The following is a 16,828-nucleotide window of genomic DNA, read 5'->3' as shown; positions in this document are numbered from 1 at the left end:
AAAGAAAACACTCATACGTCCACTGACCTAACATGACCTTTGACCATAATCATGTGACTTTCAGACATATTCAAAACATACTTGATAACTCTTATGTCTATGTTTCATGAACTACATCCATAAACTTTCTAAGTTATGATGCCAATTCAACAAATACCCCCAACACAGCCAAAGTTCATTGACATTAAATGACCTTTGATCTTGGTCATGCGACCTGAGCGCACACAGAATATTCAGGGATACATGGTTACTCTTATGTCCAAGTTTTATGAACTAGATCCATAAACTTTTAAAGTTATGATGCCAATTCAACAAGTACCCCCAACACAGCCAAACTTCATTGACCTTAAATGACCTTTGATCTTGGTCAAGTGACCTGAAACTCAAGCAGGATCTTTAGTGATACACTATTACCCTTTATAATATGTCTGGTCTATGTTTCATGAACTAGGTCCAATACTAAGTTATGCTATGCAGATGAAACAATAAACTGTAATTGATTTAGTTAGTTTGGGTGATGCTCTTTACATACATTATTTGAAGGCGAATCAAGCCTCACCAGAGATTACTAATTTTAGAATCACATTGTCTTTATACCTAGGAAACCCTCCAGCTACATGGCAGATAAAAGTTGTACATAACCTTAATTTTAAGTTGGATTGGATGCAAGTATAAACTTTGAATACAATATACTTGAATTTAGATAATGGCTATGCAGTAATCAAATTTTAAAAAGAAAAAAGACAAAACAAGAAAAACATTACGTCTTCTGTGGCTAAAATAGAACCTCTCCACAGACACAAACTCCATCATCTTGAAGCACTTTCCAAAAACAGTCAGGCCAAGAAAACCTGATGAAGGACTGCTTACATCAGCTGTTGTCTAGAATTCAGATGACATAGCAAAAATATAAATTCTGCAGCATCTTGACCATGTTCAAGGTGAATAAATGGTTGATTTTCAATATACAGATCAGAGTTTCACGCATCGAATCAATACAGCCTTGTCCCAAGTTATTGGCATTAATTTTGTATACTGTATATGAACGGTCCAACATTCATATAGTAGTTCAGCAAATTTCAGAATCCTAGATGACATAACCTCATTCGCCAATTCATGAAGCAAAGAACTAATATAGTACAAGTAGGTGTGATCCAGAGTTCATAGTTGATGGATGGAAAAGACCTTGATAATTTGTCCAACTCAAGAAGTGAAAAAATTTAGTCTTCTTGACATCATGACTGACATTCAGAGATCTCGCAATGAATTGCTGAATGACTATTTATTTGAAAGTCCTTGTTCAAAGTGTGTCCATTTGTGGCACTTGTCCATCCTGTTGCACTTATCAAAGAGAGAAAAGATTAAGTGTCTTGTACATAACTATTTCGACTACTTTGTTCGCACAATCATCACTTTCTGAGTTTCATGTGTCAAGAATGGCAACGACCCACTTTGATGGCACGAAGCATGACAGAATCTCCAGCACAGATCATCACCTGCTCAACACAAGCAGGAACAACGATAGTCATCACCTGTAAACCTCCATGGACCAACGTCACATCAACATCTTGGTAACGGGTTTCATGTCCCCAGAAAGGTACTACCGATGTCTTTGACCCATGTCTCTGCATGGCATGGAGACGGCTTCCTGGACTGAAGATAGCGATCGATGCAGAGATGATAAACATCTTAATCCCGATTCAGGTAGCAATGGATTGCCCCTTGAGGAATGCAGACCCTGAACTGTTGCCACAAACGGCTTTAAAGGCTACAAACACCAAGTGCGCATACAGCAGTTGAACCCATCTCGGATGTTCCACAATGATGAAACCATCATGTGAAACATAATAGTCTAAACCAACTCGATTTAACCTGTTTTGCTTCTATTTTTGTCATCAAGTGCTGTCATCGTTCAGTGAAACTATTGTGTGGCTAATAATCTTTTCCAACAGCTTCTAAGCATTTCTTGACAGGTGTTAAACTCAGTACTGCCATGGGATATGTTAGAGATGTTTAAAGGCCATGTCTGTCACATGATTATATAGATCCATGTAGGTACCCGAACTACATTTAATAGTAAACAAAACTTTGGCACAATGTACTCCGGGTTCTGCATTTTCAAGAGGAAACACTAAACTTTCTTATCAACTTCGTAAACTATAAGCTGTGCATATTGCTTAAAATATGAGAGAATGTAAATAGGACTCCAAATTATTTTCATTTTTGCGCACTCTGGTAAATTTGCTACTCAATTAAAATCGTTATCCTTTTGATTCCTATATTGCACTTTTAAATAATTTATAAACATCATTATCACCCCCCCCCCCCATTTTCTAATTCACCTGAAGCAATACAGACTTGAAAACCATGGACTTGATGAACCTCTCTCAAATCCCATATTTCCAAGGCAATGTTGAACAAGGTCAAAGGTCATTGATGAATCAACCTCACAGGGAGGACATACACCTGACCTTAGAGGGGGAGAGGGAAATTTGACAGGAGGGGGGTAAATCAAGAATATCCTGAAGAGTAATGGGTGCTAGATACAGTGTCAGGTAAAATAACCCTAATTGGATACCTAAATTGCGATACCAAATATAACATACATGGTTAAATCTAGTTGAATACTGGAGCTACATGTATAATTATTATCAAAATCATAAGTACAAATCTAAGTTGCTGAAGAAATAATCTAAATATATTTCTGGTTTGCAACAAATAGATGTTTGATATTAGTGTAGCTTCCTCATTAAGACTTAACATTTAAATGAATACACAGTATAATCATTAAACCATACAGCAAAATAATCAAACTTGTATAATTGACTCAATATGAAAGCTTGTAATGTAACAGTGAATGACTATTGCATTTACCAGTATATTGATTATATTGAATCCAAAGTACAAGGCGGATTAAAAGATTCAAGGATTGTTGAATAGCTGATTCAATTACAATTGATATTAAAGAATGGATTGAAGCAGCTACAGTTGTTAAGTGTATTTATTGTTAAGTAGTATAATAAGAATTGATTCATTTGGAGGTTGTTTAATAGCAAGAATGTAACGGTAATTCCAGATCATTTATTGAAACAACAAGTGGAATGCCTCTGGCCGTCTCACCTGCATCACGCGATTCAATATAGCAGCAGTGCTGATTTTGAAAACTACTATAACTCGCACAAGATGTTCAGTGATACTTGGTTACTCTTATTTCCACGTTTTATGAACTAGACCAATACACTTATAGAGATATGATGGCAATTCAACAAATACCCCCAACGTGGCCAAAGTTCTTTGACCTTACATGACCTTTGACCTTGATCATGTGACCTGAAACTCGCACAGGATGTTCAGTGATACTTGATTACTATTATGTCCAAGTTTTATGAACTAGACCAACACACTTTCAAATTTATGGCTGTAATTCAACAAATACCCCAATTTGGCCAAAGTTCATTGACCCTAAATGACCTTTGACCTTGATCATGTGACCTGAAACTTGCACAGGATGTTCAGTAATACTTGATTACTATTATGTCCAAGTTTCATGAATCAGATCCATAAACTTTCAAAGTTATGATGGTAATTCAACAGATACCCCCAATTCGGCCAAAGTTCATTGACCCTAAATGACCTTTGACCTTGGTCATGTGACGTGAAACTCATGCAGGATGTTCAGTGATACTTGATTAACCTTATGTATAAGTTTCATGAACTAGGTCCATATATTTTCTAAGTTATGATGACATTTCAAAAACTTAACCTTAGGTTAAGATTTTGATGTTGATTCCCCCAACATGGTCTAAGTTCATTGACCCTAAATGACCTTTGACCTTGGTCATGTGACATGAAACTCAGGCAGGATGTTCAGTAATACTTGATTAACCTTATGGCCAAGTTTCATGAACTAGGTCCATATACTTTTTAAGTTATGCTGTCATTTCAAAAACTTAACCTCAGGTTAAGATTTGGTGTTGACGCCGCCGTCGCCGTCGGAAAAGCGGCGCCTATAGTCTCACTCTGCTATGCAGGTGAGACAAAAAAAGTATTACACTCCATGAACAGTATAATCATAGCAGCACTTGTATTGATATCTACCTGGGTCCCGTAACACAAAGATTAGTGATTAATCGTACGCTTGATTATCACGATTGATTGTACATTGTAGTCAATGGAATCAATCATAGAAAAAGTTCTACGATCATTGCTAAGCTTTGTGTTACGGGCCTCTGGACAAATCATTTTTCACTCCAGAACTCAACTCATTTTTCATTGATTGGATTGTTCCATTTATTTGTTATATAATCATTTATTCATGAATTATTAATTTACCATGTTTAATATCCACCTATTATTTATCCATTGGCTCATCATTTAAATATTTCATTATACATACAGTATCTACATTTACATATTATTGACCTACCTACTATAATTTACATATCATTTTCCAATTCATTGACATATTAAAATGTATCTGTTGACCAACTTATGGATCTACATATTTACTGTGCATACTGTATTTAATTAATTTATTTATTTGTTAATTTCATTTTTATTAACTTGGTCATACATGTACTTTAAAAAAGATAATTTGTCAAGTAATTAATTCATTCATTCAATTATCCACTTTTAGCACTTTTCATCTCATACAATTACAAGCCTCAATCATTTTTTTTTTGGACTGATTAATAGATGAAAACTTCATTTCCCCCCCCCAAAAAAAAGAAGGCTATCGTAACTTGAACTTTATATACATGTACATTGCTTTCTTGTTCTCTCATCAAATTAATACACATGTACTGTACATGTATGTTCTATAATATGCATTTAAACATTTTCATAACATTGGAAATGATAATTTTATTTTGATTTGACCAGATGGACAGATATTTTTCCCCCTTTTCCCTTTCATTTCATATTGAAACAAATACTCTATACTCCACTATATTATCTATACTACCACGCATATATTCCCAAGTATGTGTACTGTCGAAACATATGGATCCTCATTGAAGCCTGTATTGTTCACATGACTGGGATTAATAGTAATGCATACATCTACATATTCAGCATAACACAGCTGAGCGATGCACATCAGGCAGCCACCCACCCCATACAGGAAGTGTTTAATCTCTTGTAAATACCCCTATCCTTGTCAAAGTGGGCGTCGTCCCCACCCCTGTACAAAAAAATTAACAAATACTTGTGTGGAATGCTTCCTGCCATGTAATTAATAGACTCCACTCATGTCAGTACTTGTACATGTACATTTCACTCATTTCTGCCCTGGTAAAATTGCAACAAAAAAAACTGCCCAGGTAAAATTGCATACACGCGTTGCATAAAAATTTACCATTTACATTAACATTGCCGTTTAATGGTAACTTGCGTGGAATCCTTGATTCTGATTGGCTGTTGATCAGCATTACCATGGTAGTTACCTTTTCAGAAGCAATAACACATCCACAGACTCTGACGTGCACTTGTTGGGACAAACTGAAAGTCAAGTATTTCAGACCCGTTAAAGAGTTCATTTGATGGTTAATTTGTCAAATTTTGTCACATTTGGGAAAAGACGTCTGAATTTGTCTCTTAACATTTAGGCACATTAAAAAGTCAAAGTGGACATGTATATAGGCCTACATTGTAAATCCCAACACTTATGAAAGAAGTGAATGATAAGGACATCTAATAGTAGAACAAAACACTTGTTCTCATAATCTCTAATTTGACTTGTGGAATTTATATCAGTTTTGACAAGGGCATGGGTATTTCAATCTAAAGACAAGTGACATGATCAAAGATACAGTGTATACTGATATTTCAACAGTAAATGCCACCCTCCACTGCATAGTTCAGTAATAAATGTTGCTATAAATATTTTATGACAAAGAAGGTGGATAGAAGGCATATATCTATAATGCTTCCATTGAACATTTTTTTCAAGCATATATGCCTTTTGACATTTTCAGTATTGAAACTGCATAATCGGGACTGATGCACACTCTGGATTGCTGTTTTAAGCACATTTTTCAGTCAAAAAGATGGTAAGTTTTTTTTATTACTATTTTTAGAGAGAGTAATTCCTTCCCTGTATGGCCTTGAAAATATGAATATACTGTACAGTAGTGCAGTCCTCATTGTGCACACTTCACACCTATCGAGAACTACCAATTAACAGAGCTGCCAACGTTAATTATGATTTGTGGAAAAAAAAACAGAATTTCTTTTTATCCTATTTTCAAGCCTAAACTCCTATTATTCTTAAGAATTTTGAGAAAAAAAACAAAAATCATCCTTCAACAAGTTCAAAAAATCTAATTTCCAGGGGAAAAATCATATTAAGTGCCACTTTCCCCTTAAAATCCCTAATAATAGAATACAATCCTACTACTTGGCAGTCCTGCATTAATACATTTCTTGCTCAACACAAACCCAAAAAGTCCTCACTGTGCACACCTATCCAAAACTACCATTAATAAATTTCTGGCTAAACAAAAATCCAAAAGGTCTATTTCTTTAAATAAACTGCAATTTTTACTGACTTCTCACACCCTGCATCCTACAGAAAACTCTGTACACCCTCAACTGACACCCCATGTTAAGGAAATGTCAAATTTAAGATGCATTACACATGAGACATGAGAAAATACTCATTGGCAATGTCTCGTGCACATCTGGTAGCTAGAGTCCTCTCATCCTATTCAAATGTACTTCCTTCATGATTCTCAATCCAATCCACCATACATATTGCATCCACACGAGGATATTTTCCTCTCTTTTTTTCAGAGGGATTTTGAGAAGAAAAGGGTGGAAAACGGTGGAAAGTTGAGAAAATCTGCAGCTAAGTCACGGCTTCCTGCTCGTAATCTACCCCAGGAAATCAGGAGCGAGGTGGGGATGCTACTAACCCATGACACTTGACTTGGGCATGTTCACATCGGGTGTGAAATTTTGTAGACCATTCACAGTACATCAGTACCCTGTTTCATACCACTTGTTACAATAACAAATTTGCAATAACCGTTAAAAGCTACTGAAATCCTTCTATCTGATTGGCTGATGGTAACTTGGTAAATTTGTTATAGAAATTGTGCATAGGACAAATCTTTATGAAACATGACCCTGGTCTTAATACCATGTATAACATATGTAACTAGGGTCCTCCATCATGTTATTTTGTTTCTGTGCAGTTTTATATTCTGAGTACATTCACAATACAACCAGGGGAGCCTGGTTGTAAATTTTCCATCTGACAGGTTGTCAAAGCTGACAACTTTCCTTGATTTTGATTGGCTGAGAAGCACATTTACTATGGAAATTGTCAGATAAAACAGGAATATTGGGAAAAATATCTGACGAGTTCTTTCAAGAAATGCTCCCCTGACCACAAACAAAATTGGTTTACATTCATTTGAGGGTTTCGAAATCAAGGGGGAAATTACACAGGGGTTCTGGATGAATTCACCCCTAAAGAGCCCCATTTAAGAGCCCTGAAAAAAAATTAAAAGAATCCCTGAAATTCCCATAATTCCTATTAATAGCAATAATATTTGAAATCTATATTATATAGTGCATTAATTTAGTCAAAAGACTCTCTATAGGCTTCACAAGTATTAACTTACTAAATTATACATTAAAACTAATTAAAATTATCCATTAAAAGTAAACCTCAAACCTTGTCAATGATTGTCAATTGAGCCTTAAAACTTTGATTTTATCAACGATTGTTTCATTGGCTTTAGCTGCATGAAACTGCCAAATGTTATACTAAAGTTAAAGTTTGACCTCGCTGCTATTGTTCTGTCTATCAACCTAAGGTTAAATGAATATAAATCTTTTGACAGTGTTTGAGATATAAGAGTCTGCATGATTCAAGCCAATTATTTGTGTAAGTTTAAAACCCTAAAATGCCTACATGAAATTCCCACATAACTCATAGCTGGCTACTGGTCTGGTCTCAGAGAAAAGTTGGATCTTACAGAAATAATTATTATTTGAAGGAGGTGGAAATAACTAGACTAACATGTAAATGGAGTACACACACTTCAAAACCCAAGCAAACAATAATTAATTGGCTAAACTCCAACTGAAGCTGTTAGATTCATGTGGCTGTTCTGGTTCAAACATATCCTTGTCTTTATCAGATTTGCTTGAAGCTATTATAAAGCAGCTGTCTTGCCAAAATAAAAATAAATATTTTATGTTTCTCTACCCCCTCCCCCCAAAAAATATATATTTTTGGTATTTATATGACAAAAACTATATATCATTACTTTTATGGGATTCCATCATGTCAAATGCCAGATTAGCCTATGCGTCAGGCTAGTGGGCAAACTACTAATGGGCAGTCAGTCTCCTTCACGCAATCAGTAACTTGCCCACTAGCCCGGCGCATATCAGATAAGACTAAATCCAGATATGCAAGTAGGGAGGGGAAGGGGCTTTAGAGGATCTAAAAGTAGTATGTACTGTACCACCAGAATGAGAACACCCAGAAAAATCTTTGAAGAGCCCATAGATTTCAACAATTAAAACAGCTATTGAACCCACATGAAGACCTTTTGCTTCTGAGCGCCCTTCCCAGCAATAGTAACGTTTCACATAAAGAGCATATGAATGGACTGTGTCATACACAGTTCCCACTCAAAGATGAAATGAATTCTTAAACAAATGTTTACAATTTCATTTATCTGCAACATAGTCATTTTGATATAAATTTAGTAAAATAACACTGAGAACAAGTAAAAAATCAAGAAACATTTCCAAGTTCAAAACATCAAAATTGAATGTCTATTAAAGTTGATTTATAGCAAAAATACATGTACAAACACATCTTTGAGGTGTCTCTATTTGGAGTCTCCTTCTTTGAGCTTGATTGAAATAAAAGGACAAACCTTCATTCTCTCCTTTCTCTTCACTTTCCGACCAACGGACGGAATCTGAGTTCATTCCACTGGAAGCTGCTGAATCCATACTGCCGGAACTACAATCCATTATACTTCACAGTTAAAGAAAGAAACTCTCATGACGATTCTAACCCAAACTTTCCCCTTTTCCCCTGAAAGGAAAAGTTTAGCAAATCAAGATGGATTAATAAAGATGAACGGGTTCAACATGTATCACAGTCCAAACATGAAAAGTTTCCAAAGCACAAGAGGTTATTAATAACTTTCAACTGTGCGAACAAAAATCAACAGATGACGATACTATGTTTACACTGTACCGAGTAGATCTACTCCTGCTGCGGTAAAAAAAAACTTAAAAATTTAGAACGCCCCACGAACAAACACTGCAGAATCAAACTGATCGTATCAGCAGCCAAAGGATAAGCTCACTCGACCTCCGTTTGTCTACCCAGCATGCACTTCACTTGCGTGTCCTGTGATTGAATAAGGGGCAGAAGGGAAATCAGACATTACGCGCAGCGATGTTGTCTAGCGCCTTGAAGCACTGCTCCCAGTAGCTGTATAGTTCTTAGAATCAGACCTCAACAGAGAAAGTAAAGTACTTGGAGTTTAATAGATGATCAATCATATTCATTACTCGGACAGGAGCAGGATATTGAATTGTTATAAAAATGTTTAGAATTCAGACAGCACTCTTCTGGTGAAAGACTGAATGCCCGTACCAATTACAAGCATCCACTCTGCACATTTCAATACACAACTTGGAACAGGGTCTTTATAGCAGACTAGCTAGACCTTAGGAAGTTCTTACTCACTGCTGCTTCTCCTCTCATAGGAACTGGCAAATTTTGATGAATCTTTGGCAAGGATTACTTTTCATTTCCCCAAATTTAATTAGCCTTCTGGAATACCTACACACACAAATGCATGGCAAGCATAGTTTTTGTGTGTTTTTTCATAATAATGCAATTAGAGTTGAAAATAGTTTGAACCGTTTACAATGTTCATGTACATGTACAAGAAACGTAGTAAGAAACAACGTTACAGCATCATCATAAAGGAAACTGTGTCTGCCCTACAAGACTACTTGTACCGTATATATTACTTATATTTTGCCATTGCAATCCTGAAAATACAGCCTGAACTGACAAATCTTGTCTCCACTCAAGTCTCAATACTGTGGGAACTTTGAAGCATCATTGTGCTTGAGGTCCATAGTAAGAATATGAAGGAAAATGCAGCTGGCTTAAAAGAGGAAGATGTCTTAAAAGCTGGTCTGGGAGCAATCGGGTTGCAATCAAAAGGAACATAGTAAAGGAATAACACAGTTTCTGTTACCCTTTGGAATGTTTGACAGAGTTGCTTTCTTCCTTTAATATTTTGAAAGACAATGTTGAAAACTCTGCCTTTGAACCGCCTGCAAACAAAAACCAATTAATCTTTATCGAGATCATCTGTTAACAAAGACCACATTTTGGGTCCCTTAATTGAACAATGCAGTTGAGCTGAAATACATGTAGGTTCAGTTTACTCCTTGATGGTCCCCTTGATCATGTGTCACAACATAAAGTAATATCGACTCGGACTGCCTACATGTCATACCTTTAAAATAACCATGTCTTCACTGATTGAGCTTCTTGCCAATGAATAAAGGTTTCACTACAAAATGTATATTAAATAGGATTTACTATGAAATAAACAGCAAGGGACTGAAGGTGATTTAGCCCAGGAAAAATGTCCAAAATAGCCAAGTAGCAAACACCCCTGTACTAAAACTACCATGTTTAAATACCAAAGGAAAAAATATGCTAACTGTAACCAAGTCAGCCACTCTTTGAATATATGGGTATCTCAACCCTAAAGGCTGGATAATTGAATAAATATAGGGATTCAAGATAAAATCATAATAATTTTTTTTTATTGAAATCGGCTTAGCAATGGGTGGAATCGAAGAGATGAGAATTTTTAAAGATATTAGACAAAAACAACAAGAAATTTGCAGTTTTTAGAATACCACTCAAGGGTTCTGGCAACAGACTGTCAACAGCTCCCTCTTTAGTCCATTTACAGAATAGGTTGGGAACTCTCCGCATTTCAGCATAATTGAAGAATTAACTGCGTGAATGTATCTTTTGTTTTCCCATATTTTAAGAACAGGGGTCTTGATATTTTTTCTTGAAGGAGGTAATTTGTGGAGGTACCATTACTGTGAAGGAGCAAAACAACCTAGCTCATGCTCATAGGGTGGACCATTTTCAGCTTTGCTATTTAGCCAATTTCCCCCTCTTATTGTTTCTTCTCCTTTTCTTTTTTCTTCATCCTATCCTCGTTTCCTTCTTATTTTTCTCTTCTCTCCATGATTGCAGTTTAACAGGAGGAGGCTGCTCCTGGATCTGTCTATGGGGGGGGGGGGCAGGTGATTGCACTGACAGATCCAGGCTTTCATCATCAGGGGGTGGGGGAGGGGGTAGCAGACATATCCATTTAAAAAAAAAAAAAATTTAACAACCACAAATGAGGGGGGTATTGAGAATATGGCCCGAGTCTCTTCTCTTATTTAGCCAGGCATTGGCGGAACATCAGACCCCCCCCCCCCCCCCCCCCCCGTTCTCCATTGACAAGATTGAAGAGGTGGCTGAGTTGAGCCAACATGCCCTCTCTATTAATCATGCACGTATATTCCCAGGGGCCTGCCCCCCCCCCTCCCCCCGAAAAAATATGGGAGAGAAGAAAAAAGGAGTGAAAGAAGAAGAAAGGGGAGATAGGGGAAAATGAGAGAAGGGGAAGAGAGAAAGGAGAGAGAGAAACTAGAGAAAGGAACAGAGATTCAGATGTTCATAGGAGGGGGAGGGGGGTAACGATGGTGATTGGACATTATGCGAGTCCATTCATTCATAATTCATACAGAAACACTAGAGAGAGGGAGAGAGAGAGAGAGAGATTGCAATCGAAACTAGAGAAAGGCGGGGAATGTAGCCCATTCATGTATGTACAAGAGTGCGCTCATTCATTCGTTCATGGATGTTGGTGTGACCTTAATTCGCGCGGTACCTAATTTTGCACACGGTCGAATACCTCAATATCAAATCAAAATTTTGAAAAACTTATATCACCAACACAAAAAGCGACCCAAAATTACGCAGTAATTTACGCAGTAATTTTATTTAAAGGAGAATGAAACCCTTGAAACCAGCTGAATCCATATCAAAGAGAAAAATCAAAGAAACATATTGTTGAAAGTTTGAGGAAGATTGAATGAACAATAAGAAAGTTATGAGCATTTGAATATTGAGATCACTAATGCCATGTAGTTCCTCCCATTGGCAATGCGACCAAGATCTGTGATGTCACACACGTACAACTCCCTCATTACTTTAGTACTTATTTCACTTATATTTTCACTTTTATAGAGTCTATCACAAGGTGAGGTGTTCTCTTTATGAGAGGACAAGCACAGAGGTTTCACAACATTATATCATTGATGAATCGTTTGTCATATGATTAGAATGAGCAAAAAGAGATGTTTTGGGGTATATTTTCAGTGTCCAAAAGGGGAGAGTTGTTCATCTGTGACATCATAGATCTTGGTCGCATTGCCAATGGTAGGATCTCCATAGCATTAGTGATCTCGACATTCAAATGCTCATAACTCTTCTATTGCTAGTCCTATTTTACTCAAACTTTTGTTGATCTTATTCTTTGATTTTTCTGCTTTCACAAAAGCTAACTTGCTCCAAGAGTTTCATTCTCCTTTAAGGTAGGGTCTCAATTTGTGAAAATATTGGCAACACATCGGCAAATTTTTTTAACTTTTGTGTCAGCTCCGAGAAAATCTGAACTTATCGACAAACTTCAAGAAATCGCTAGTTTACAAGCAGAGATCTCCAGAACAGTAAGTAAAATGTGATACCAACCGAATTGATGGCATTTTAACTTCCATCTGATACACAATTATCTTACCTTTGTCTGCTTGATTTCTTTTCTACATCTGACTTTGCAAAATGATCGTGCGCAAATTAAGGTTAGATCTAGATCTAACATTACACTTTTTATGATACTTTTTCAGCTGAGCACGCACAAGTCTACGTTAGTCGATCGTCATGGAATTTGAGATCGCGTTACCAGTGAAAACCATTGCATATTGGCATTGCTTGACATAGTCATACTCATAGTCCTAACTTAAGTGAATTTGACTTTGGGATCTTGCCTTCCATTTGGTATTCATGATTTTGATTAATTTTGTGTGAGCTGTGAGAAATTTTTGATTGAAAATCAACTTCATGAATAAAAAAATTTAAATTAAACATTTGTGCACAAATTATGGTCACCATGCCCATGGCATGGTCACCCCATCATTCATAGATCTAGAAGAAAAAGTAGAATCTAGTTAATGTACAACTCCCGACAAGTCCATGCGCCCACTGCGCAGTTTAGTTGTTTTTTAAGCTCAACTTCTGAATAGAATGGCATTATGATTATCCTGGTTTAAAACTTTAAGTCACCTCCATTCACATTTCGTCAGCGCCCAGCCTAGACCAAAAGCTTCGGTCTCTGTTATGTTGGTTGTTCAGCTGAACTCCGTTGGCTTCACTCACCAAATACAGAGACCGAAGTTCTAGCGCGATCTGTACAGGGGACTCAATGGCCATATGTTTATGTACTTAAGATCGGATAAAACGGGGAAGTGAATTTGCGCGACAGCCGAGGTAAGTCACTGTTTTTGTTCCTTTTAACTTGATTTTTCTCCCTTTTTGGGCAATTAATGCCAAGAGGGAATATTAATTTGCATTTTGGTCGCGTTAATTTTCAAAATTTTTATTCATTAAAGTCTAAAGACAAAAATTGAAGAGCCCCGACGGGGGGATTTCGCATTGCAAGTCCCCTAATGGTGGCTGCACGCTAGCGAGCCGTCTGTGTACGAGGAGAATTTTTAAAAAATATGTTTAAAAACTCCTCGAAACAGACGGCTGCCAGCTGTCTACGCCCAGCCATGCCAGCGGTGGTGACTTCTTTCCTCTACTCTAGCCTAGGCTCTAACTTTGTACACAACGAGCGCACACACACTGACACACACGAGAAGAGAGGTGACTTATTTCAGGATAAGGCCGAATAGATCTAATAAACGTTTCCATGTAGGCCTAGACTAGATTCTACGGAAAATATATTCGCCCCCGGCCCCGCGCCCCGGCAAGCGATCGGCTCCGAGTCTGACTTGTGACTCTCGCCCGTACATTCGGCGAAAGATGGGTCAGAGTTGCCGCTGAAAAAATGACAACTGCGGTGCAGCAGACGCCATCTCGGTCTCGATCTCGACGCTCACCCCCAAATTCACACTGTAAAACCGGATTCGAAATAATTGAAAACTAAAAAAAATACCAATAAACAACCAGCAAGGCTGTCCATTAATTAATACTCTTTTCAATCCACGTAAATCACTAAATTTCTTACCCTTTTTCTGATATTGGGTTGAGGTCGCCATTTTGAAAAGCGCGCTGAGGAAATTGTTCGATATCGTTCCGATAATTATCTCGATCGAGATATCCGAAAGAAAGGTTTATGAAGAAAAATGGAAACTATTTTTATGACAAGTGGTGACGAGATGAAAAGGTATGAAAAGATGTAACAATGTTACATTGTATTTTTGCAAGGAAGGGGTATAAAAATACTGAACTTTTAACCCTTGGTCAAGCCAGTCTAATAATGAAAAATGCCCGCTAATTTGTTTACCAAGTAAAATTAGAAAAATGCTGAGGTGCATGGATTAATCCCGGATTAATCCAAATAAAATAGTTTCACATGAATGGAAATAATTAGGAATAAAATCAGTCACTCTCATACACAACGCATTCCAAAAGGGTGCTACAGTGTATTTTAGGGCATACAAAAAAACAAATGATCCAATGTCTCGGGTGTCGCATTGCAAAAGGAGCATAATGCATTGGTTTTCGTTCCTATTTTTGTGAGCCATTTATTCATTTTGTAGGTTAAGTTATTTAAAAATTAGTTATAGTGTGTGATTCGAAGTCTGGTGTCAATAGTGATTCGTAATGGAAGAGTTAACAATTTGGAAGTTTGTTGCCTATCGATGTTGTGAAGTTGATTAAAACGAGTATTGACACCTTTGAGGTTTCGGGGTTATTAATGTTTAAAAAAGTGTGATACTTGTTTTGTCGATATATTCTGAATTTTTCTAAATGCAGATTCACAGAAAAGAGAAGGGAAATACCCAGGATCCTTTACAAGATGGTACGGTAGTTTTGTTAAAAAAAGAGAAAACTTTCAATTTTCCTGGCATTATTTTATAGCACTCTAACAATTTAAAATACTAAAACTTTAACCCCTTTTCTTTCGCGTCCCTCCAGCGTAGTGGGTGTTTAAATTCATCTAACATATAAATAATTTTAGTGAATCCCTTTTCCCTTTTCTTTATGTTTGGTTTATAAATATATTTTCCTTTAAATGTGATATATGGATTGTTAAACTCATTGGTAATATCTATTTTCCTTTCCAATAAACACCATGTTTGTAAAATGTCCATCAACCAATTTGACACTTCAATATTTTTATATTTCATATCAAAATTACAATAAGAAAATGTATTCTCCACCGACACAGGTGATAACAATTCTATATATACATACTTATCTTTCCAGCCCTTCGAAGTTGAGGAGAAAAGTCTCGGAACCCATTTAATTTTCTGAACTTGAATAATCGATTTGATACAAGTAATCTTTAACCCCCCCCCCCCCCCCCGTCATCGTATTTTTAAACAAAAACTTCACGTTTTACTTTATCAGGTCCACCCCATATTCATACACTAGTAATGCATGTGTTCACCTTATGAATTAATGAATAAGGTATAGATACCCTAATTATGCTGACTGCATATAAAAGCTGAGACACTATAGCGTACCTACGGGGGGGGGGGCAGAGGGGCAGACTGCCCCCCTGACGAGTCACAACCCATGCAAGGGACATATCCCTGCCCCCCCCCCCCTGACAAGTCTTTTTTTTTTTTTTTTTTTTTTTTGCTTGTCAATTTTTTTTCTGGTATACGAAATCCTTTATTTATGGTTGTTAAAATATTAAAACATTGTTTTTGTGTATTTTAACATAAATCTTGTCCGTCCCTTTTCCGCAATCTGATTTTTATTATGATTCATGAAGAATTTCATCATAATCATCTTTTTTGGGGGGTTGCTTTGATTTTCGTTGTACATCTAGTTTCTCTATGTTGTTCAATGGACAAATCCACCCAAACAAAAAAATCATCTGAATACAAAGAGAAAAATTGAACAAGCCTATATACACTTAAGTTTCATCAAAATCGGATGTAAAATAATATAGCTTTGACATTTTAAAGTCTCGCTTAATTTCACAAAATGTTTTTATGCATATCCTGGTTGGTATGTAATATGAGGGGACCGATGACATCACCCCCCCCCCCGAAAATTTAACAAGCAAAAAAGTTATCACCCAAAATGTAAGGTCATTTCGTCCAAAATAAATTTGACAGTCAAGCAACAACAAAAAATGGTTATCACTTTCAAAGGAGGGAGCACACTATGAAAAAAAAAAAAATTTCCAATACAAATGTTTAATGATGTATAATAGACCCAGTGGCGTACCGTGGGTCACCATCAAATTTTTTTAATCACTTAGTGAGCGCGCGAAGCGCGCTCAGTAGCCAGATATACTGACCTATTAATAGAGACATTTTAAGGACAGTGTCATTAAGCGAATATGTATCTCACTGATCAAATAATGCGAGCGCGGACCGCGAGCTGAAATTTTTGTATATATTGACCCCCAAACAGGGACATTTTAAGGACTATATTTTTAGGAATACATCTCACCACATAGCTAGCCTATAGTCATCTAATGCGAGTGCCAAGCACTTGCTGATTTTGTTAGGA

Source organism: Lytechinus pictus, chromosome 4, assembly GCF_037042905.1.
Source record: "Lytechinus pictus isolate F3 Inbred chromosome 4, Lp3.0, whole genome shotgun sequence".
NCBI lineage: Eukaryota > Metazoa > Echinodermata > Echinoidea > Temnopleuroida > Toxopneustidae > Lytechinus > Lytechinus pictus.
This window is presented reverse-complemented; position numbering follows the sequence as displayed.